The sequence below is a fragment of the Podarcis erhardii genome (genome assembly GCF_964252035.2).
Source record: "Podarcis erhardii genome assembly, chromosome: 5".
Classification (NCBI taxonomy): Eukaryota; Metazoa; Chordata; class Lepidosauria; order Squamata; family Lacertidae; genus Podarcis; species Podarcis erhardii.
In genome coordinates, this window is record NC_138509.1 from 40,581,336 (window position 1) to 40,604,291 (window position 22,956).

The 22,956-nt window shown below is 43.3% G+C and overlaps 1 long non-coding RNA gene across 1 annotated transcript; it reads left to right on the forward strand.

The window, feature by feature from the left end:
• The first annotated feature begins 8,974 nt into the window (after positions 1-8,974).
• Positions 8,975-17,595, forward strand: LOC309342623. Its single transcript, XR_014156922.1, has 2 exons — positions 8,975-9,033; positions 17,281-17,595. It is a non-coding gene; the product is annotated as an uncharacterized lncRNA (long non-coding RNA).
• The last annotated feature ends 5,361 nt before the right edge of the window (positions 17,596-22,956 follow it).

Sequence of the window (22,956 nt, forward strand, 5' to 3'; positions counted from 1 at the left end):
CCGTAAGGTATACTTAGAGTGTTTTAAAAGATGCAGAAGCTCTCAGAAGCTGGTTTGAGCATTATTTGTTCCAATGTTCTCCCCATCTTACACAAATATAAGATGGGGTGCACCTGGCTTGTCAGTAATGTAAAAATGATCTAGTAGCAGACCACAAGCTTAACAGGAGTCCACATTGTGATGCAGCAGCAAAAATAGCTAATGCGTTTCTAGGCTGCATCAACAGAAGTGAAATGGTTTGATCAAGGAAAGTAATGCATTGCAGGGGGTTGAGATAGATGACCCTCAAGATTCCAACTACAGTGGTACCTCAGGTTAAGTACTTAATTCGTTCCGGAGGTCCGTTCTTAACCTGAAACTGTTCTTAACCTGAAGCACCACTTTAGCTAATGGGGCCTCCTGCTGCCGCTGCGCCGCCGGAGCACAATTTCTGTTCTCATCCTGAAGCAAAGTTCTTAACCTGAAGCACTATTTCTGGCTTAGCGGAGTCTGTAACCTGTAGCGTATGTAACCTGAAGCGTATGCAACCTGAGGTACCACTGTACAATTCTATGATTCTAGACGTGCTTTAAATCCAGCATACAGAACTGTGGCAGACTAATCTGTATCAAGTCTGCATAAGAGTCCTACTAGAATTGAATCCAGGCAGGAAACTCAAGCATAAGACATTCAAAATGTCTTTATGTGAATAGATTCCAAGATAATTCCTTCAGCTTGCCAATAATTTATGTTATTGTTATACACACAAGCCCTCTACATACTGCAGAATGTTCTGGGATGCACACAGTTCAATCACATGATCATCACATGGGACATTGGCTGTGCTTACTGGGCATTGCTGTCAGCTGATGGGAATTGAGAGTGGGACCTGGAACACGTTCAACTTTCTCTGTAGCTGCTGATTGTAGAAGATGCTTGGCAGGAACGAGCAAGCCGCCTTTCAAGAAAAGTGGTCTCCCATTGGTGATCGCCCTCAGAAAATCCCTATAAGCTTCAGTGCATAGCATGTTGGACTGTGGAAATGGCTTCAAATCCCGTAGCAATGAAGTTTACTGGACGTCAGGGACAACACTCAAACAGGCTGCGATTTGGGTGGAGGGCAGGGAATGACTGCTGTTAGCTGAGCCAGGATAAACAGGTGAGCTCCTGTTGCTTGGTCCCTGCTCCTGCCAACCTAGCAGTTCAAAAGCATGTCAGAGTACAAGTAGATAAATAGGTACTGCTCCAGCGGGAAGGTAAACGGCATTTCCGTGCGCTGCTCTGGTTCACTAGAAGTCATGCTGGCCACATGACCCAGAAGCTGTACGCCGGTTCCCTTGGCCAGTAAAGCGAGATGAGTGTGCAACCCCAGAGTCCACGACTGGACCTTTAGGTCAGGGGTACCTTTACTTTTACCTACTATAAAACTTTAAGATCTGCCACACTCATGGCCCCTTCCAACTCTATGATTTTATACTTTGTTTTCCATGTGTGAATCCCCTTAAGCCTGAGTACAGTGGTACCTCGGGTTACAGACGCTTCAGGTTACGGACTCCGCTAACCCATAAATAGTACCTCGGGTTAAGAACTTTGCTTCAGGATGAGAACAGAAATCGTGCGGCGGCAGTGGGAGGCCTCGTTGGCTAAAGCGGTACCTCAAGTTAAGAACAGTTTCAGGTTAAGAACGGACCTCCAGAACGAATTAAGGCACCACTGTAGTTTGTTGCAGGAAGGTTTTTCTAGCCGTACTTGTTAGATCTGAGTATCTACCAGTAATACTCTGTGGTCTTAGATTAGGCAAAGAGGTAGCAGTTGGCCCACCTCACAGGGCTCTTGTCAAGATAGTATGAGAAATCTCATTTACGTCACCCTGGTTTCTTTGGATACAAATGAGAAGGGCATTTTATAAAAGGAGTGGGATGTGTATCTGTTAATGGTTTCTAAGTATGAGAAGGAACATGAAGCTTCAGGGAAGTATATAGGATTCCATATCCTTTCTTTCAGAACTCTAGGCAGAAATACAACAGGAGTGGCCTCCACACTGGGTAAGGTATTCAAGCAGACAATTGCCAGCTTGCTCTAGACTCTCTTGGATGACACTGACTTTCTATATTAGTTTCAGGCAGGTTATAGACCTGATTTTGGAATGGAAACTGACTTGGCTACCCTGTGAGATGACGTCTACCAAGACAAGGAGAGCAACCCTCACTCCCAGTAGGAAGAAGTAGAGCTATTGAGTTATATCCAATGTTAGTTCCACTCTGAGTAGATCCCTTGAAAATAATGGGCCTAAATTTAAATGGGTTAATTTAAACAGGTTTACTCTGAGCAGAGCTAATGTTGGCTACAACCCAATTTGTTTATTTTGTGAGTGTGACAGAGCAAGGTGTTCGTAAACAAGGGATATTGCTTTAAAAATAGAACCTCTGGCAATTCTAACTGCACACCTGTTTAAAATAGGATTAGGCTTCTGCTAGGCCTGTCTTTTAATAGAAAATCATATCATAGCTATGTGTCTTTCCCCTTGGCATGTATCTTTGTAGATGTCAAATTACGCAAACGCATTTCAGCATTACATACATTTAATGCATGCACACACCTTTTCGTATATAAACTCATGCCTCGTTCTGTTAACTGCTATGTTGCTAATTGTTGTGTGGGGTGGTTTGATTTTTTGGTATGGTAAAAAGTGTTCAGAAAGAACAAAGCTGAGTTGCAAAAAGCAATGGCCCTTATATTTACATGTCCCAGCTTAAAACCCTTAAGAATTCAGTCCTTCTGGATAAGATCAAAAGAGCGTGTAGCCTAGCACTCTTTCTCCTGCCAAATATCTCTAAGCTCACAAGCAGGGTATCGTGGAGGCAGTAATCCCCAGTTTATTGCCAGGTTTTAAACCAATGATAAACCACTGCTGGTCATGAAGGTTCTGTTCCTACCTATTGTGGCTATAATTAATCGATGAGCTTAAATGGCGAATCTACATTATCAAAGATGATAGAAAAAGTTCTGGCAACATTCATTTAATACAATATCACGTTTCTTTTAAGATTTCTGATGTTTTCAAATGTTGTTGTATACCTATACTGTATTGGCCTGAATATAAGCCGTACTCCCCCCCCCCCCATTCTGACTGTGAAAAGTTAAAGTGTGGCTTTTCCCCCCTGACCTTACGCCGCTGGCAAACCGACGCATCTCCCCCCACCAGGAAGCAGCCCGGGAACGCGCTCGCTCCCAAGCCTCCCCCGAGCCGCTGGAAAGAAGGGGGAAGGGGGGAAGGCCACCAGCAAAGCAGCACGGCTCCCGCCCAGAAAGCAGCCCAAGTATTGTCTTTTTTTCTTCCTTCCCCCCTTCAATTTTAAAGGTGTGGCTTATTTGCTGGTGTGGCTTATATTTGGGCCAGTACGGTTATTTAGAATATTGCTTATTAGAAGCTAGGCCCACCAGTCACAAAACTATACTATCACCTGTCTTCCCCTTCTGTTTGAATTGTATGGAATTTTATGGAATTCAGATTGTAAATATAATATAAGAAATGAGAGAAGCAAAAAATAAAAATGCAGCATGTAGCACAGTACTTTATAACTACTACAACAGCCGGGGGGTGGGGGGGAAATCATTAGGTGGTTCGCCAAATTTCTTGTGGTACGTGGGTGAAAATGGTTTAGGAAGCATTGCTCTGCTGTTTTATTTATTGGGAAAGCTTGGGGATAAATGTTGCAACAGCTTCTTTATCCTTAAATCACTCATGAGGCTTTTGGCGATCCTAGATTCAATCTGGAGTGATTCCGAGGGAAGCGCTTCACCTCTGACTAGTCCCAATCTTTCTGAATCGGCCCAGTTATGCTCAGAATTTGAGGTTAATTTGAATCTGGTGGCACCTGTAATAGCTGTGCCATTGGCAATTCATTTCTTAAGCTGCTCATGCTTTGTGTAAAACGTGCATAGCAACACACACTTTAGAGAAAACATACAGAAATGTCTTCTATTAGGGGGATTTGCTTTCCAAAAGTTGTATATTAGGCAAAATGCATACCAAAATATGTATATTAGGGTAAATTCACGCTAAACAATGTTTTGCTCATGACTTCCACCATGGTGAATCCCAGCTTGGGGGCCTTCTGGTCAAGAGACGTTTGTTGAGGGAACTGTTGTATAGCATGAAGAACAGCTGTGGTCAATCAACTCAGATGCTTTTTAATTTAATTAAAAAAAATAAATTGCTTCAACTAGTGCAGTAACTTGCCCAGACCCTTCATTCCTATTTTTCATCGCTGAGATTTTTGAAGTAAATAATTTACTGTGGATATTTATCTGCGAAGCAACTCCAGGACTCGCCCTCTGCCGCATCAGCTGTGAGGTGCCTATTTAGGAGCTTCTGGCACACAACAGAAACTGGTAATGTGTAGCAATTGGGTATTGAGTTACACCATAGCCTATGCTGTGTTGTGGTGATGTCATAAACTCCAGGGCAGGGCTGTTGGTTTGCTTTAAATCCCTTTAGTTGAAGTCAGTAGGAAAGAAATTATTTGCAAAAGTTCTGGGGTTGGTGTAAAGTTGCATCAACAGTGGGGTGTGGGGCTGTGATTTGGAGAGGTTTAGGAAAGAGTGTACATTCCTCCCTGTCCCACCCACATCACTGTCTATAAACAGCCTCGGCCAAGTATACCTGAAGGAGCATCTCCACCCCCATCGTTCTGCCCAGACACTGAAGTCCAGCTCTGATGGCCTTCTGGCGGTTCCCTCCCTCCGAGAAGCAAAGCTACAGGGAACCCTGCAGAGGGCCTTCTCAGCGGTGCCCGCCCTGTGGAATGTCCTCCCATCAGATGTCAAGGAAACGAACAACTATATGACTTTTAGAAGACATCTGAAGGCAGCCCTGTTTAGGGAAGTTTTTAATGTTTAATGTTTTATTGTATTTTTAATATTTTGTTGGAAGCTGCCCAGAGTGACTGGGGAAACCCAGCCAGATGGGTGGGGTATATTATTATTATTATTATTATTATTATTATTATTATTATTATTATTATTATTATTATTTCCATTTTGCTAGCATATCATTGCCAACAAAATAGCCACACTGTTTAGTTAATGTCTGTTGTTGATTTCTTCTGACTATCTTAATAACGTGATTTTATGTAACATGAAAATAAAGGTTAGTGTTGGCGTTTTTTAAAGCAGCAGTTTTTCTTTATGTAACTTTTTCTCCAGTTGGTTTGGAATGATGGGACAGTGTGGGGAGAGTCACTCTTTGCTCCACTTAATCCAATGTAGTGTGATGCCAGGAGTTATTAAATCCAGCCACCTTTTGCTAATGGGTATGGCTGTATATAGGGAGTAAGGCTCTATCTCCCTTAGGATCCCTGAAACATTGTCATCAGCTCCCAGAGGATCTGCCCCGAAGTCTTGAGAAGCAAGGCGAAAGGCTTCACCACCTTGACAGTAATAGTGATGTGGCTTTTGTAGGTTGGTATGCAAAGAACCTAGTCAGTCCTTTGACTAATGACAATTCTTGAGCCAGTTATTTGACACTCCTTGCATACTTCTACAGGATATTACAAACTTGGTGAGTCAGCTTTTGCAGATCCAGCTTTGAGTAAATGAGTGCTTGGAAGTATTGCTTTGTCAGGACCTATTCTTGGTTGTGATTTAGCAGCAAGTAAAATGTGGTGACTTGTAGCCCAAGGGGAAACCTTGCAAAGGAGTAATAACTAGTTTTCTTTCTACATATATGACACTTTTTATCTATAGGAAACAAACATTTTCTGGAATCTTTCTCTTATTTGCTGATTTTTTTTTGTAAGGCTGGTCTTTCAACTGTTCAACAAGTTATTTCCAAGTCTCGGCACAGAGTATTACGCAAAGCCTCCATGAGCTCAGATGTAAGAGAGGAACACCCTTTGCTGCTCATGGAGGTGGAGCCTTCAAGAGAAAGGTTCGTCTGTCTAGTCATTCCTCAAACGTTTAACAATATAAATCAAACTTACTAACAGTTTGATTTTTTTAATAAAAAACTAAAAACCTAACCTGTCAAGTTCACAATTCACCTATTAATTTGATGCTTTAATATTTCTAAAATGGTGAGAAAAATGTTCTGATCGAGATTAAAGAAAGGGCTTAATTCCATTAACAGCTGCAGGTGAAATTATGTGTACTGCTCCTCCGATATCTTGATAGGATATCGGAACAGTGAAGGGAGGGAGAACAGGAATTGCATTAACTATAGACAAACAGGAATTACTAAGTTTCCAGCACCAATGGTTGTAATAAAAGAGTATCATATATTTTAGGGCTTCAACTCAGTTTCATATTTGAGTTAGGTAAAATGACAATAAATATTTCATTCCCCACCCCCCATGAGGACAGTGGACGTTAGCATAGGGACAAAATCTGCCTTTAAAAAGCCATCTGGTCAGTAAACAAACCAAGCTTTTTTGGGGGGGGATCCCTTATTCATTGATGCTTGCCAGTTTGTTTGCCTGTTTTCCATTGTTTCATCTTTACTGGGAAAGAAATTGGAGAAATATGTGATTTCCAGAACTTCAATTGCAGCTTTGCTTGAAGTACTTTGTGTGTGTGTGTGTGTGTGTGTGTGTCTGTGTCTGTGTCTGTGTGTGTGTGTGTGTGTGTGTGTGTGTGTGTGTGTGTGTGTGTTTCTTTTCTCAGCCTGGCTAAAACATTTTGTTACTCAAATCAGCAATCTAATAAGAGCCTAGACTGGAGTGACTACAGTAACTTGTTTTGGGCCCATTGACTGCCTTCACACCTGACCAACTTTCCTGCAGCTCCATGCCGGTATGAACGAAATCGGGTGTAGCCAGCCACCAATAACTCTCTCTTACACACACACTTGTGCAGGACACACAGCCACTTCCTCCTCCGTTGATCCATGTAGATCAGCTGAAAGGAGGGGGGATCATCAGCCCCTCCAAACTTATCAAATGGCAAATGTGATGACTGGCGAGGAAGAAGTTTGTGTTGCCATCAAACCACTGGACAGTGCCATGTCTCCCACCTTTTGCTGCTTATGACAAACTTAGTGAGGTTGCGGTGGGTCAAGAGAATATGCTTAGGAGTCCAGTTCGGGATAGCCACCCCGGTCTAAAAATATGCAATAGGAAGAGGGCATATTGCCTATATATGAAATGTTTGGGATGACAAAACACAGTGGCTATCAATATATGAAGTTTGCTGGTGTTTTGCTTTGTTTTTTAGCTGCAGCAAAACACCCCACTCCTTTCTGATTTGCAGTCATCTGGCTTTCATCCAAACTCTATTATGTCAGGCACTTCATGAAGTGCCAGCCTGTATCACATTATAAAAAAGGAAAAGAAACATAAAGCTGAGTCTCACCAGCATGCAGATGAAAGAACAGCTCTTACTTTCTAACTTCTGAGAGGGTGTTCACATGTGTGTTGAACCTGGAGGAAGTCTGGGGAGATGATTTGGCTTCTGGAATTGTCTTCATAAGCTCCTTGACCACTATAATTAGTGTGATGCCATGGGTGGAGTAGAAAAATAACTGATAAACCAAGAAATGGAAGAAATGACATTTTTATGAGGGTGTAAATGTGTCATCTACAAAATTATTTGGTACTTGGTAACTCTTGGCAAGGATATTGACCTATCCAGTTGGTTTATTTTAGCAAACCACACCTTTGAGGTTGGCAAGAAACTTGCCTTGTCTTGTCCTCTTGCTGATGCCCTACTTCCAGCAAACAACCCAGGCACAGATCCAGTTACCTTGACATTAAAATTCCCTTCAACATCATTGTGACACTTACAGCTGCTTCACGTCGGCCTTTGCCTTGTTCATACTCATAGTTTGCTGCTGGGAATGAACTAGGCCCATCTGTGGTCACTCACCACAAGGCATCCATCAGCACAATTTGTAACGTAGACAAATCATTAGAATCTAACTTCCTTGAACTTTAAATTCTGTTATGAAAGTTGTACCGCAGGGGCAAAACTAGGCTTTATTTCACCTGGGTCAAAGACCCAGTTTGGCACACACAAACCTCACACACATTTGTGTACATACACGCACAGACTGGGAGCCTCAATGGCACCCCTCCACAGGTTTTACCCAGGACAAAAAGCTGGCTAGCTTCCCTGTAGCTATGGCACTAGTTTGCGGACATGGATGAGGAAATAAATGTCCGTAACCTAGTGCCATAGCCACAGGGGATCTAGCCAGCTTTTTTGCCCTGGGTAAAACCTGTTTGGAAAATCCTGTTTGTAATGCCACACAAATGGCATTACAATGGTGGCCTACCCCGCCCCCCCAAGTATCCATAGAAACAGTTTCAAAGCCCACCAGTTAGGGACTTTGCAGGCAATGTTGCCCACACTTTGAGGAAACCAATAAGCTCTTGAGGGCAGAGACAACCTAACTTTGCAGTGTCACCCTAACCTTGCAGTGGAAACGCACGCATGCATGTCTCTGTGTGTATTTTCCAGAAGCAAAATTAAAAGAACCGTGAGTCACGGTTGCATTTGATTTGAAGGCTAGGTGTGGTTTCAGATGCTCTGTCTATCCTTTCACTCTAAAACATAGGTCTTTTTTTTAATGGAGGACAGAATTGACTTGAGACCAGTGGCGTAGCGTGGGGGGTGCAGGGGGGGCCGGCCGCACCGGGCGCAACATCTGAGGGTTAGGGTTAGGGGTAGGGTTAGGGGGCGCAAATCCACGGGTTAGGGGGCAAAAATTACTTGCCTTGCCCCGGGTGCTGACAACCCACGCTACGCCACTGCTTGAGACAGCATTTCTACCTTTCAAGGCCTTTCGTCACTCCACATATCTCTCACGTGAACCAACAAGTCCGTTTGCTCTCAGAGAACGAAAGGATTAATAACCTTTCTAAGGTGGGGTTTGAAAAGGAGCCAATGAATATGAAGTGTGGCTGCTTCCTGAAATGTGTGACAGAATTATGTTCTAAAGATAGTACAAATTCTTATGTCTTTCCTTCTGGAGACAGCTATAAATAAACAAACAGGAGTTGGGGAGGAGAGGGGAATCAGCAGAAGGCCCCTGGGGAAGGGAAGAGCCATCACAATGTAAGTAAGTCAGAAACAGCTACAATTCTTAAAAAATAAAATTGCTTGTGGGTTTCTATTTTGGTAGCTGTTAACAGGAGCTTATAATTTCTCCTTTAGTGTTAATCAAAACAAATGTCACTGGTGTGTGTGTGTGTGTGTGTGTGTGTGCGTGTGTGCGTGTGTGTGTGTTTAGCGCTCGCAGACGCCCAATGCTTTCCCTGTAAAGGAAGCTGCTTTAAGATTTTGCAAAAGCAATCTTGGAATGCTTCTTACAAAGATCATGAAACAAAGCTAGCATTCCTTTGCCAATTCCAGGTTTCTTCCAAAGAATCCCAGGATCTGTAGTTCACCCCTTGCAGAACTACAGTTCTCAGCCCCCTTAATAAACTTAAGTTCCCAAGATTATTTGGGGAATCCCATGAGCTGCATGTGGTGCCGTTTCTTCTTTCAATGCCAGGAAGTCCATCACTCTTGGGGAATCCCCAATACTTCCGGAGAAAGGCTAAGTAGCTGCTGCTATGTTGAAAACTAGTTCAAGTAAAGCAATAGTCGCTGTTTTGGGCATTTTCCATGGCCCTTTATATGTTTATAGCTTGCTTCCCCACTCCATCCTTCCACTGTTGTTTTGGTTGCTGCCTCCTGATTTTGAACTGTGATCGGGAAATGGAATAACAGCGATCTCAACAGGCAAGGAAGAAGCTGTAGAAGTAGGATCTTGAAGGCACAACAGCACTCTGGTGATGGAGTGTCACAGCCACAGCAGCAGAGCCTCGTAAACTCTTGCAGTCTAACTATGGCAAGAAGAAGCTTGAGGAGTATAAACTCTTTTGCTCACAATGCAAATGGGAGAGAAATACCGGTAATTTGCAAAAGGAAGAATAGACAGCATCTGGGTGAGGGGCAATCCAGTGTTTTTCACAGTACATAATTTCTTTTGGCCATGTTCCTACTGGGCAGGGCTGGCCCAAGACATTGTGGCACCTGAGGCCAACCAAAAAATGGTGCTTCCCCACCATGGAAGAAGGGGTGAGTGAAGACCTGCGTCAGAAACAAGGGGGGCAAATAAAGATCTACATTGGGATCTGCTGCCCCTGTGCATTCTGCCACCTGAGGCAATTCCTTCACCTTGCCTCATCGGTGGACCGGCCCTGCTTCTGGTTGTGTGCTTGGGCTCTCGGCACCCGCAGAATAACTTCCATCAAGACTAAAGTGGATGGCCTAGAGAATCTGAAAGAGCTGCCTAAGCGAGGTCTTCAGTGACACTGGGTCTATATGAACACTGCAGATGCCACGAGTCATCTCAGTTAAATACCAAGGTGCTGGGGAAGATGTCCATTGTTGTGGTCCATGTGGGCATCAATGTCCCTGAGAAATGCAACTGAAGCAGGCCGTGGAGTCCAGCTTGTTTGAGTCCATTGCTGAAGGGGAGAGTGCTATTGTACTCAGGTCCTTCTTGCAATCTTCCCAGAGCCATCTCGTCTCTTGTGAGAATAAGATGCTGGACTAAATGAGCCATAGGCCTGATCCAGCAGGCACTTCTTATTTCCTTATACTGAGTCAGACCACTACCTAGCTCAGTATTGTCCACACCAGGAGTGACACCTCCCAAATGCTGTCGGACTCAAACTCCTATCAGCCCCAGTCAGTATGGCCAATCATCAGGGTGATGGGAGCTGTAGTCTAGAGGGCCACAGGTTCCCAATCCTCAGTCTATGATGACTGGTAGCAGCTCTTCAGGATTTCACACAGAGATCAGAAATCTCCCAGCTTTCCCTGGAGATTGAACGGGGGACTTTCTACCCTGCCACTGAGCTTCAGCTGTTTCCCTGTATTAACCCTATTTTGCCAGTCTTGCAGCATCCTTTATGATGTGAATGGAATCCTCCTTGGCATTTCTCAGAAGTGATGTAAAAAAGCGATAGTGCCTCTCATGCAACTCTCATTTGTTTCCGTTGTGTTTGCTCATGAGAATCCCTTGCTGGACTGTGCTTTTAGTCCCTCTGTGCTGTGCTGTATCTGTTTAGGATAAGAGCCAGGAAGTCTGAGTTTGCTGGGTTTAGTTTGTGGGATCTTTGACACACAGCATTTGTCTGTGCTTCTAGTATATATCAATAGTGTTTTCAGATGACTCAGCCTCACTAACAATGTATATTTCTTTTAAAAATAATATTCATGATAGATTTACTGCGTAGCCGTCTCGGTGAGATAACGGGCCAAAGGATTTACATAGGGAGAGCTATATCCTCATTTTGCTACTATATGTTAATGTAGCATTTGATTATTTGCTTTGGCTCCTTGGAGAATGCCGTAGTATTCTGCACTGGGATTTTTATGCACCAAAGCCTGAGCCACAGCAAATCCTTAAAGCTTATTTTGAGATCAAATGTGTGATCAAATGACATGGTGATTCGGGATACTGAAAAGGGTTATCAGAGTTGGGGCAGGGGAAGGAAGAGAGAAACTTAATAAAAAAAAATTGCCTGAGGCTGTAACCCTAAGCACATCTACACTGAATACAGCGAGCCTTGATTGCAAGTAAATATGGTCAGGATTATGCTGTCACTCTATTGTTTTGGTTTTTTCTGCTGCAGACATTCATTTCAATTCCTATGCCTTAGTTATGTGGTAGGATAAATAACGGTGGATGCACTGAAGCTCAGATAACCTTTCACTGGATGCTATCTATCACCACATTCTCCCATTTCCTATTTGTTTCCATCAGTCCAAAGGACCCCTTTTCCAGTGACTACTAGTCATTCTGGCTGGTGGCGCTGTGGTCTAAACCACCGAGCCTCTTGGGCTTGCCGATCAGAAGGTTGGTGGTTCAAATCCTCATGTTGGCATGCGCTCCCATTGCTCCATCCCAGTTCCTGCCAAAGGACACCAGTGCAAGTAGATAAATAGGTACCGCTGTGGCGGGAAAGTAAAGGTGTTTCTGTGTGCTCTGGTTTCCATCATGGTGTTCCAGAAGTGGTTTAGTCATGCTGGCAGCATGACCCGGGAAGCTGTCTGTGGACAAACGCCGGCTCCCTCGTCCTGAAGCGAGATGAGCGCCACAACCCCATAGTCGTATTTGACTGGACTTAACCATCCAGGGGTCCTTTACCTTTTACTTTTACCTTACTTCCAGGATCAGAGATACGATGCAGGGAAGCATGAGTGGGAGAGGGCTATTGAGCTCAAGTCCTGCTTGCAGGATTCCCATGGGGATCTGGTGTCCCACTGTGAGAATAGGGTACTGAGCTAGATGATCATAGCTGTCAAGTGTCCCTTATTTGAAGGAACAGTCCCTTATTCCAGCGCCAAGTCCCGCTGCTGTCCCTTATTGATGGATGTTCCTTAAATGTCCCTTAAATGTTGTCCCTTAAATTTCAAAGGAAGCAGCTCCTCTCCCTCCCTCCCTGACGGCCAGGGAGGACGGAGGCTCCAACTGTGTTGCTTGGCTGTGTTGCTCACCCAATAAGAAGTCTAAGAACGACTGGGGGGTGGAGCTTGCATGCCTTGTGTGTGGCTAGTTAATGCAAGCTGAGGGGTTTTTTGAATGCTGGACGCCATTTTGTTGCACGTGCTGCTGCAAACTTTGCAGTTCAAAGCCAGGCCGGGGAGCCATCTTAAGTTGAGGCTGCATAGGCCTTGTGGTGCATGTGATTCAGATTCTATTCAGCTGAACCTCTGGTTACAAAGTTGGTTGGACAGTGTTCTCGAAGCTACCCAGCCTGAGTTTGACCAGACTGCAGGAGGACAGGAAGACTGGAGTGCCTGGAACAGGCGAGGCTGCAGGTCCCTTATTTTGGCTGCTGGTCCCTTATTTTCAAATCTGTAAGTTGACAGCTATGTAGATGATCCAATAGAGGTTTTTTTTACGTTCTCATGCCTCTTTGCTCCAGAGGCAATTGTTCCATTTTGAATGAAGAGGTGAACTGACCTCCCAGCTTGACAGAGGACAGACACCAATATGACTGTGATAAATGCAACTTTCCACCATAAATGTGTTTATCACAGAAATTCCTCATGTACACGAATACCTTGTGACGGCAGAAAAGCAACAGAGCATCATTTCAATGTTTATTGCATACCTTTTGACAGGAGCATTAAAATCCAAGGGAAAGTGGCATCAGTGAAAAGAGCGTGCAGCTGTTTTCTTGCAAATGGACACAAAAATAGGTTAGTCTTATGCCTAGCAGCGAAAGAAAAATCTGATATGATCTGAAGAATCCGTTTTGTTTTTGTTTTAATGAATAAATAAAGGAAGATAGCCGAGAGATGAACAGTCAATATAAGCAGGCATTTTATGCACCATCAACTCATTCTCTCATCAGCATCAACGGAAGAAAGTCTCTTATATTTTTCTGAATGTTGAGAGAGCCATATTAGCAACACAGTAGTTATATGAAAGGTATAATGCTGCCACCTGCTGGCTGGCATATGTATGCATTATAGGTGATTTTTCCTCCCTTGTTTATGATTCTTCTCTTCTACTGTTAACCTATAGGCCTGCGATTGGAATACTGCTGAGGTATTCTAGGCAGATATTTGTGTGCACACTCACCATGCCATTAATGGCACTTATCATTGTGAAGCTGACATGAAGCACAATATTTTTTTTTTTTATAAATATTTATTAAGGTTTTTAAATATAAATGCACACATAATAAACAATCTTACTTCTTTTACAACAATTTCAACACTTCTTTGGACTCCCTCACGTCTCCCGCTCCCATTTACATCGTTAAAAATTTTTTCCAAACAAATTATCAACTTGTTTACAATCTCATGTCCACTCATTCAAATATAATCTAGCACTTATTCCAAAAAATTTTTATATTTTCTTTAGTCTCACTTATCATCAAATTTAAATCTAGTTTAGTGGTGGCCAATTTTTTATAATCTAGCATCCTTCTTAACATTCAACCAAATTACAATGTTTTTGTAGATACATCTTAAATTTCTCCCAGTCTTCCTCCATCTTCTCTTCTCCCAGATCACGGATTCTGCCGGTCATCTCGGCCAGTTGCATATAGTCCATCAGCTGCATCTGCCACTCTTCCAGTGTGGGTAGATCTTGAGTTTTCCAGTTTTTTGCAATGAGAATCCTTGCTGCCGTTGTTGCATACATAAAAAATGTTCGATCCTTCTTTAACACCTTCTGGCCGACAATACCCAGAAGGAAGGCCTCTGGTTTCTTTGTGAAGGTATACTTAAATACCTTTTTCAGCTCATTATATATCATTTCCCAGAAGGCCTTCACCTTAGGGCATGTCCACCAGAGGTGAAAGAATGTTCCTTCATTTTCTCTGCATTTCCAACATTTATTATCAGACGAATGGTATATTTTGGCAAGTTTAACTGGGGTCATGTACCATCTATATATCATTTTCATTACATTTTCCTTCAGAGCATTACATGTGGTGAAGTTCAGCCCAGTGGTCCACAACCTTTCCCAGTCCTCAAACATAATGTTATGCCCAATGTCCTGTGCCCATTTTATCATAGCCGATTTAACCATTTCGTCTTGTGTATGCCATTTTAGCAGCAAGTTATACATTCTAGATAGTACCTTGGTCTTTGGTTCTAACAATTCTGTTTCTAACTTCGATTTCTCCACCTGGAACCCTAACTTTTTGTCGTTTTTAAAAACTTCTTTAATCTGAGCATAATGTAACCAGTCTCGCACCTTATCCTTCATTTTCTCCAAACTCTGCAATTTCCAATTGTCTCCATCTTTTTCTAATATTTCCCAATATTTTGGCCATTTGGCCTCCATATTGGGTCTTTTTCGGGCCTTAGCCTCCAGAGGTGAAAGCCACCTTGGAGTTTTATTTTCCAATAAGTCTTTATATTTTGTCCAGACATTAAACACTGCTTTCCTGACAATATGATTCTTAAAGGCCTTATTGATCTTAACTTTGTCATACCATAAGTATGCATGCCAACCAAAAGCATTGTTAAAACCTTCCAGGTCCAGTACGTCAGTGTCTTCGAGAAGTAGCCAATCTTTTAGCCAGCAGAAAGCTGCGGCTTCATAGTACAACTTTAAGTCTGGCAGGGCAAAGCCCCCTCTTTCTTTCGCATCTGTTAATATCTTAAACTTAATTCTGGGCTTTTTGCCCTGCCAGACAAATTTAGATATATCTTTCTGCCACTTCCGGAAGCACTCCGTTTTATCCACAATCTGTAATGTTTGAAACAATGACATGAAGCACAATAGACTCCCTTGCACTTCAATTCAGTAATGATACTTCTGCAGTTGGCACAGGCGATGTGCAAACATGCTCTCATTAAGACAAACAGGCCTTACAGGTTCATTTTCAAGAGACGTAGCTCAGAAAATGAGACACAGACAATGCAACCACTGCAGTCAATAACTGTGTAACAAAGAACCCTGGAAAACTTCCTTTTAAACATCGCATCCTCTATAGTATTTCTCTGTTCTACTGTTTTGTGGTTACCAATCCAGTATGAAGAAGGGATGCTGTGAAACTGAAAGAAATCACTATTTGGCAGCTGCTATTAAGACAACCAGTTATGCCTCACCAAAAAAGAGGAGACCACTTTGCATAAAAATTGTAGATGGTAATTTATAGGTACAGACACAAATTTAAAAGTAGAAATGTAATGCATCTCAACATAGGGTGGAATACTGTGTCCAGGTCTGCCCAATCTGCTACCCAGGTACTGCTAACTGTTGATGAACAACTTCAAGGATTCTTCTCTCCCACTTTCTGCTCTCCTGCTTTTTAACCAGATATGGACGGGACAGTCCTCAAATAGGCATCTTCAAACAGAAGACTGTCATCTGTAAAGTAGGGCACATGACTACGATGGATATTAGGACCAAAGTGGACATTGCATGCAAATACATGCAACAAATTATTTGCCTCCTTCACAGCGGCAAAACACTGGTTCAGCATCTTCATCAAGCTATCTAAGGGCTCATTCCTAGTCAGTCACTGCCAGGTGGTTGTTTTTGCCACAGTTTTCATCACCTCATGCTTGCTTACCCTGAACAGCACTTTCCATGTTACCATCCAGTTTGGAGTGATATGTTTGGAGATCTTTATAATCTGCTTGCAATCACCCTGAACAATTAGTATCATTGGCTACTTATCTGTTTACCCCTGCCTCTAGATCATTTATGAACAAGTCCCCATACTGATTCTTGAAAGACATCTTCATCCCTCCACTGGGAAAACTGGCCATATATTCCTGCTCTTTGCTTCTTCTTTCTTAATCATTTAATGCTCCACAAGTGAACTACAAGCAATCCTCGTTTTGCATGGGTGTTACATTCTGGACCCTTGTATGCATCGGTGGAGCGTGCGTAAGCCCATTCAACCCTGTTCTGCCCCTTTTTGTGATGCTTTTATGACATTTTGGGGCTACTTCTGGGTTTGGCGCCATGCACGTGTGCACAATTACGTGTCATTTGGATGCACCTAAATTAGTCATTGCCTGTACTCATCATATTCCCTGGCTGCTAAACTTACTCAAGAGTATTTGATGTGGTACATTTTGAAAGTCCAAGCACACAATGTTGATGCGATCAACTCTTTCTATATACTTGTTGACACTAAAAAAACACCTCTAGGTTAACGAGACAGAATTTGCTATTGCAGAAGCCATGCTTCTTCTTCAACAGTTTGTGTTCTTTTTCATTGTCTTCATATGCACAAGGCTTCCATTTTCTAAAGCAAGCCACCTTGTCTCTAATAGCATCTTTGACCCTCCATGTTAATCATGCTGTCATCCTCTTGGCCCTGGTAATACCTCTCCTATCTCAAAAACAGAAGGTAGATGTCAGGGCCCATAAGATATATCTCAACATTCATATGAGGGCAATACATTTTATTATGCCAACCATGTCAAACCAAATAATGCTTTTGAGTTCTCTAGAACGCTTCATCAGATTTGGTCGGGATTGCCAATGTGGTACCTTCCAGACATAACGGGACTTCAGCTCTGATCTACCCCAGCAAGCATGGACAATGGTCAGCTATGATAGAATCTGTAGCAGAGGACTAAGGCTATTAACCATGTTGATAAACCTAATTTCTGAATGGAAAATTGCAAGCAGTGCTGTAACATTGCCTTCAGATGAACCCCATTTCACATTGACACCAAACCTCTCATTAGCACACGAAGCTCCTTTGCTGTAGTGAATGGTTAGATTAACCTGCATGAATAACCATTAAGCAGTTGCTGCCTTTCCAATAACCTTTCCTTGAAATGAATTAATCCAGCTTGATTGGTTCATTTATCTTCCAGGTATTACAGCTGTGGGCGCCTGAACTGTGCTTCCGGACTGTCTCTATTTTCAGGTACCAGCAAATTCAGGATGCACAATTGAAGTCGATTCAGAGCTCTTCTGTACAAACCTTCTTCGCTGAAAGATTGGACATTTTGCAAGAATGAAAGTGATGGGGGAAATGCCATAGAAATTGTGGGGTAACATTTGCTTGCTGCAGCATCAGCTAACCTCCCCACAAGCAAATAACTCCTCAGTAAAGAATTGGTATAATAATCTAATCTCCCCACAAAAAATAGGAGGAATGCACAATAAACAGATCACCTGGAAGCGAACTCGTCTGATCTTTCAGAAACAGCCCATTGTTTAAGTCACACCTCCATTATACATTTGAAGAGCTCTTATCCCACTTTAGCAGCCACGAAGGATTCTGGGAACTGCAATTTGTTAAGGGGGCTTGACAACTGTAGGTCTCTGAGGTCAGAACCTTCCACAAACTATGCTTCCCAGGATTTTGGGGAGAAGTAATGACTGTTAAAGTGTTATAAGAGTCCCTTGGTATGGTATAGATGTGACCTTAATGCCAGAACACATGCTTCCTATGCAGTTTGACCTACATTCACTCTCTAACCTCATCGGTTGAAAGTAGCATGGCTGGGAAAGATCTGAGTTTGATCAATGCACAGGCAGTACTGGGATAAATGGACCAAATGTCTTAGCATATAAGACTATGTTTGGCTTATGGAATGCCTCTTCTCATGGTCACGCAAACATATTTTCAGAAGGGTTCTTTACAGCCTGTGCCATCTCTTTTAATCAATGGTTTCAATCAATGGTAAAAACGCAGGAGGCTTTTACACTTCTTCACACTGCTAGCATTTAGAGCGGGGAAGATGAGTCGTGCTGTAAAAACTGGACCAGCTGAGCTCCATCAGGGCAGCACTCTGCCACTGATCATGTTTATGCTGGGGTAAGCAGACTTCACTTTTGAGTTGCCTACCTTTTAAAACAAAAACAAAACGAAACCAGAATCTTCATAGTCTGCAGGTGTCAGGCGTGGAGGACCCTCTCCTCCCCCTGTAGCATCAGAGGCAAGAAGAAGCAGTTCATATTTTCTGGGTTGTTTTTTTTATTATTATTCAGTCATCTGGTTGCAAGACAAAGAATCCAAAGGAGACATTGGCTACCCTGAGTCCCTCCTCTTCTGTCCCCAACAATATTCTGAGTACCTACAGGAAGTCCCAGGACTCTGTTTTTGAATGCAGAGCTCTTGGAGAAGGAGGATCTCCCAGACTCTCCAGGGAGGTCTCTGCTGGCTGCTCTCTCACTTCCCCCTCTTTCTCCACTATCTCATAACTAGGCATTTCTTCACTCGGCTGTAAATCAGCCCTGTCTCCTTCTCCCCCTGAAACTGCTGGAGACAAGGGGTGTGTGTGTGTGTGTGTGTGTGTGTGTGTGTGTGTGTGTGAACCTTCTCCCTCTCCCTCCTCTTCCGAGAGGAGCCAAACAGACCGAGGGGAAACTTCCCAGCCCTGCTGTTCAGTCCACTCCCTGACAGCAAGCATGCTTACTTTGTATGATGCAAGATGCATCCTCAGGGTCTCTTTAACTCAGGAGTGGGAAACTTGTGGGCTTTCATAAGTTACTGGAGTCCAGATCTCATCAGTCCTAGCCAGCCTGACCAATGATCAGGCTAAATAGGTGTTATAGTCCATCAACACCCAGAGGGTCATAGGCTTCTCACCCCTTGGCTAGGGGTGACACCCATCTTTTCTCAGGAGGAAATGGAAGAGTGCTCCTTTGCCGGCGAAGTCAAACTGTTAGAAGGTTGCAGCTATGGCAGTGGCTGTAGAGACCAATGTGGGAGAGACATGGTTTGTTGCAGGTGGGGCAGGTGAAGACATCCGCTTTTTCCGATACAGCTGCACCATGGCTGTCAGGAATGAGCCAGCTCCAAGCCAAAGTTTGCAGCCAAGTGCGGAAAGCAGCCAGGAACAGAGAGGCTTTGATGTGAGTCAGGCAGAGGAGAGCCGGCAGCTGCAGACTTTGGCTCTTCCTGACCTTGACGGGCAGGCTGAAAGCAGGCTAGAACACAGCCAAAGCTCGCCGGAAGCACAAATAGGAACGAATAGATTCAGAGACAGCCTCTCATAAAAGGAAGAGGTTAGAGCTGAGCCACTAAGTCCAAAGAGTTGGCTAATGGGAGGGCTGCTAGATATGAAGCAAAACAAGAGACGTAAGGATTGTAAGTTCAATGTCTTCTGGCGATGCCGGAAGGAGTCTTCAGAAGGGTCATCTTGAGTAATGATGCCAGAGGCTTTGTCACAGCCGTCCGGAGCTATCTTTTTGTTTTTGCAATAAATCCTCCTTTTTAATTACCTACGCTTAATTACCTGCAGCAGTTGTTCCTCCTGTGGTCACTGCTGTGGATACAATTACTTGACTGTCTACCTCCAACCACTGTGATCGTTTGCAAGGGATTTCCATATGGTTGGGGTTAAAGTCGCCAGCCTTTGTGTTACATTTGCCAGCTGCTCACAGAGCCCATCCTTGGGGATTCTGCCATCTTCCATGACCAAGCCAGCATCCATTGCTGAGACAGAAGTGCAAACAGGATATGATCTTGGGAGAACACATCTTTGTTTGAGCATCTCTCCTGCCATGTGATGCCCTGATGCATTACATAGGGAAGGCATTGAGGTGTCACTTCTGGCAACTGTAAAGTTATATTGAGTATGCAATCTTGCTTAAAAGAATAATAATAATAATAATAATAATAATAATAATAATAATAATAATAATAGTGGCTTTGGTGGATCAGATTAAGGTTTAGCTAATCCAGCATTCTCTGCAAACATTCCAGCAGTCCATAGGTATGGGTTGGTACAGACCAATTGGCCAATGATCTGTCATAGAACCAGGCTTTATCTTTTCTCCTTTAAGACTTTCCTGCCTCCAAAAACACACAGGTTTGTCATTTGTGATGCACCAATATCTAGTCTTGCAGGTAACAGAATCTTTATTTCTTGCCTCACCTCAAACAATTCTGAACCAATCCAGTAATCTGCCTTCTACTGTGGTCTGCCTGAAATTCATGATGATGATTAATAATGGCATTCGTATGCCACCCCATAATATACAGTTTTCTGGGCAGCATGTACCAAATACATTTAAATCATTTCAAAAACAAAATCTGACATCAAACCCTTAAAAAAAATATCTAACAGACATGCAAGGACAACAAAACTCACGGCAACCCTAAATATGGTCTTCTGTGCTGGTTATTTGCTGTGTCTTTATGTGCACTGTTATGTTGTATGTGCTAGAGCAGCAGAGTTTTCCAAACTGTGTGTTGCGACAGTTTAGTGTGTCGGCTGCACTGTGTAGGTGTGTCACACAAACACTTCCCTCACTACTCCTGGTTTGCTAGTAAAACTGAATTATTGTGTCGCAAAATGATGCATGTCTAAAAAGTGTGTCACCAACATGAAAAGTTTGGAAAGCTCTGTGCTAGAGTCTTGACTCTTTGGCTGTGTGCACTGCTATTTTTCTAGAAAAAGAGGTACCAGAACTCACCCTGAACGCCTCCTTTGTTCTCTTATACAGTAGTACCTCGGGTTACAGACGCTTCAGGTTACAGACTCCGCTAACCCAGAAATAGTACCTCAGGTTAAGAACTTTACTTCAGGATGAGAACAGAAATCACACGATGGCAGCCTGGTAGCAGCAGGAGGCCCCATTAACTAAAGTGGTACCTCAGGTTAAGAACAGTTTCAGGTTAAGAACAGACCTCCAGAACGAATTAAGTTCTTAACCTGAGGTACCACTGTAAAGGTAATGGGAATGGACCCCACCTGTGAGTTTCAGCTGAAAAAACCCCCTGTGCACATTACCACTTACTCTGGCTTCAGAGTGCTCCCACTGCTGGTGTTTGAAGCTGAGTTAGCTGCAATCTGTAGGTATCCCATAGCTTCTTGAGAAATACTCCTGTTTGATGCACTTTTCCTCAAACCAGCTTCCATTTTGCCCCCACCCATTTCTGCAACACACCTCATGCATATTTTCAATGCATGGCGTTGTTATGACGACTCCTCATATATGTTTGCAACAAAATCCAACAGCCATTGTAAACGTAACTCGCAGGATTTACTCTGATATAATTGTCTACGTAAACAGTCACTGGGTGGCGCTATTGCTCCTTCACGAATTTTACTGTAGCTGAGAATCATTTGACATTTAAAACAAATAGATAAGAACTATTTGAACTTCCAAGGCCTTTTAGAATCAGCCTCTGGACATGAATCAAAATGGAGACATGAAGTAACTTAAATGCTTAAAATATTGGGGAGATTTATCATTACAGCTTAGATTCCCTTTGTTGGCTCCCCATCCCTGCTAGTTTCTCAAATGTGGAGAAATGTGTAAAACAGAGGAAATGTCTTCACATCCGTTCTCAAGCAGCCGCCCGCTCTAGAATGCTAGTAATATGGCAAATCTCTGCTTTGAATGGAAAGCCTCTACTCACAAGTTGAAAGGTTAAGAATTCATTTTTGCACTCAGCGAATAAAGCATGCATAATTGCTGCTTGCTAATTCAGAAAACTCGGTGATGGATTAGTAACTACAAGTCCATGAGGTGCAGGGGTAACAAATGTATAAAGTGTATTCGGCAAAAGAAAAAGAAAATGGAAAAGAACAACCCACTGCTTTGAAGAAGGCCTCTATTAGTATTCCTTTTCTACCTGACTCCCCCCATCATGCTGAGAACAGCTCAACTGAAGGATTGTCAGTCAGCAGCGGGTCTTAATTTGAGCCTTGGTTCCCCAGTACTTGACCTTGAAGCCTTTACCTGATGCCACTTCTCAGTCCCAATGCATGTAATTTAGGCCCCAACAACTTATGACCTTCCAGACTGAATGCAATCCACAGGGCGCCCAATAAAATGCATCTTTCTGCAACCTGTCTGGCAATGGAGAAACAGGTGTGTGTTCAGGCACAGGGAATTTGTTGTACGCTGTTCCCTTAAGACTGGAATGGGGAATCTCTGGATGTTGTTGGATTCCAAGTCCCAGCAGCTCAGCCAGCATGGTCAATGGCCAGCGATAGTGGAGGGCTCACCTGTGCCTTAAGAACAACTCAGATTCCCCTCTCCCTTCCCCCAAGAGGCTCCATGTGGGGCTGCCTTTGAAAAGTGCTCAGAAACGTCAACAGGCTCCAAGAGCTGCAGCCAGAACTCAGTGAATAGGCATTTGTAGAATTGCACTGCGTATTTGCCCGTATTTCATGTGCAAAGTCACATGTTTACACAAGAAGTAACCTTGGTTTCAGCCTTGAAGTTTATGATGTAAGCTGAGATGTGGGCACTTTGGGGGCAACTGATTTGGGGAGGCCCAATAAATATCTATATTGGTGTTTGTTTGTTTGTTTTAAAGTCAGATTTTGTGTATCAGAGTTGGCACATTTTTAGATGAAACGGCATGCGTTATGAAGTGTAGTTTGATGTAGTTTGATGTTATGAAGTGTAGCATCCACCAGTGGCTCCACAGCCCTGCTGAGCATGCTGCCTAGGGCAGAAAGTTGGGGGCAGGCAGATTGCTCTGCCACCCTGGGTCTGGAACGGTGATTGGGCCTGATGCTGTCATGTGATGGCCATGTGACTGGCTTGGGACCCAATGGATCTTGGGACAGCTTCCTCTA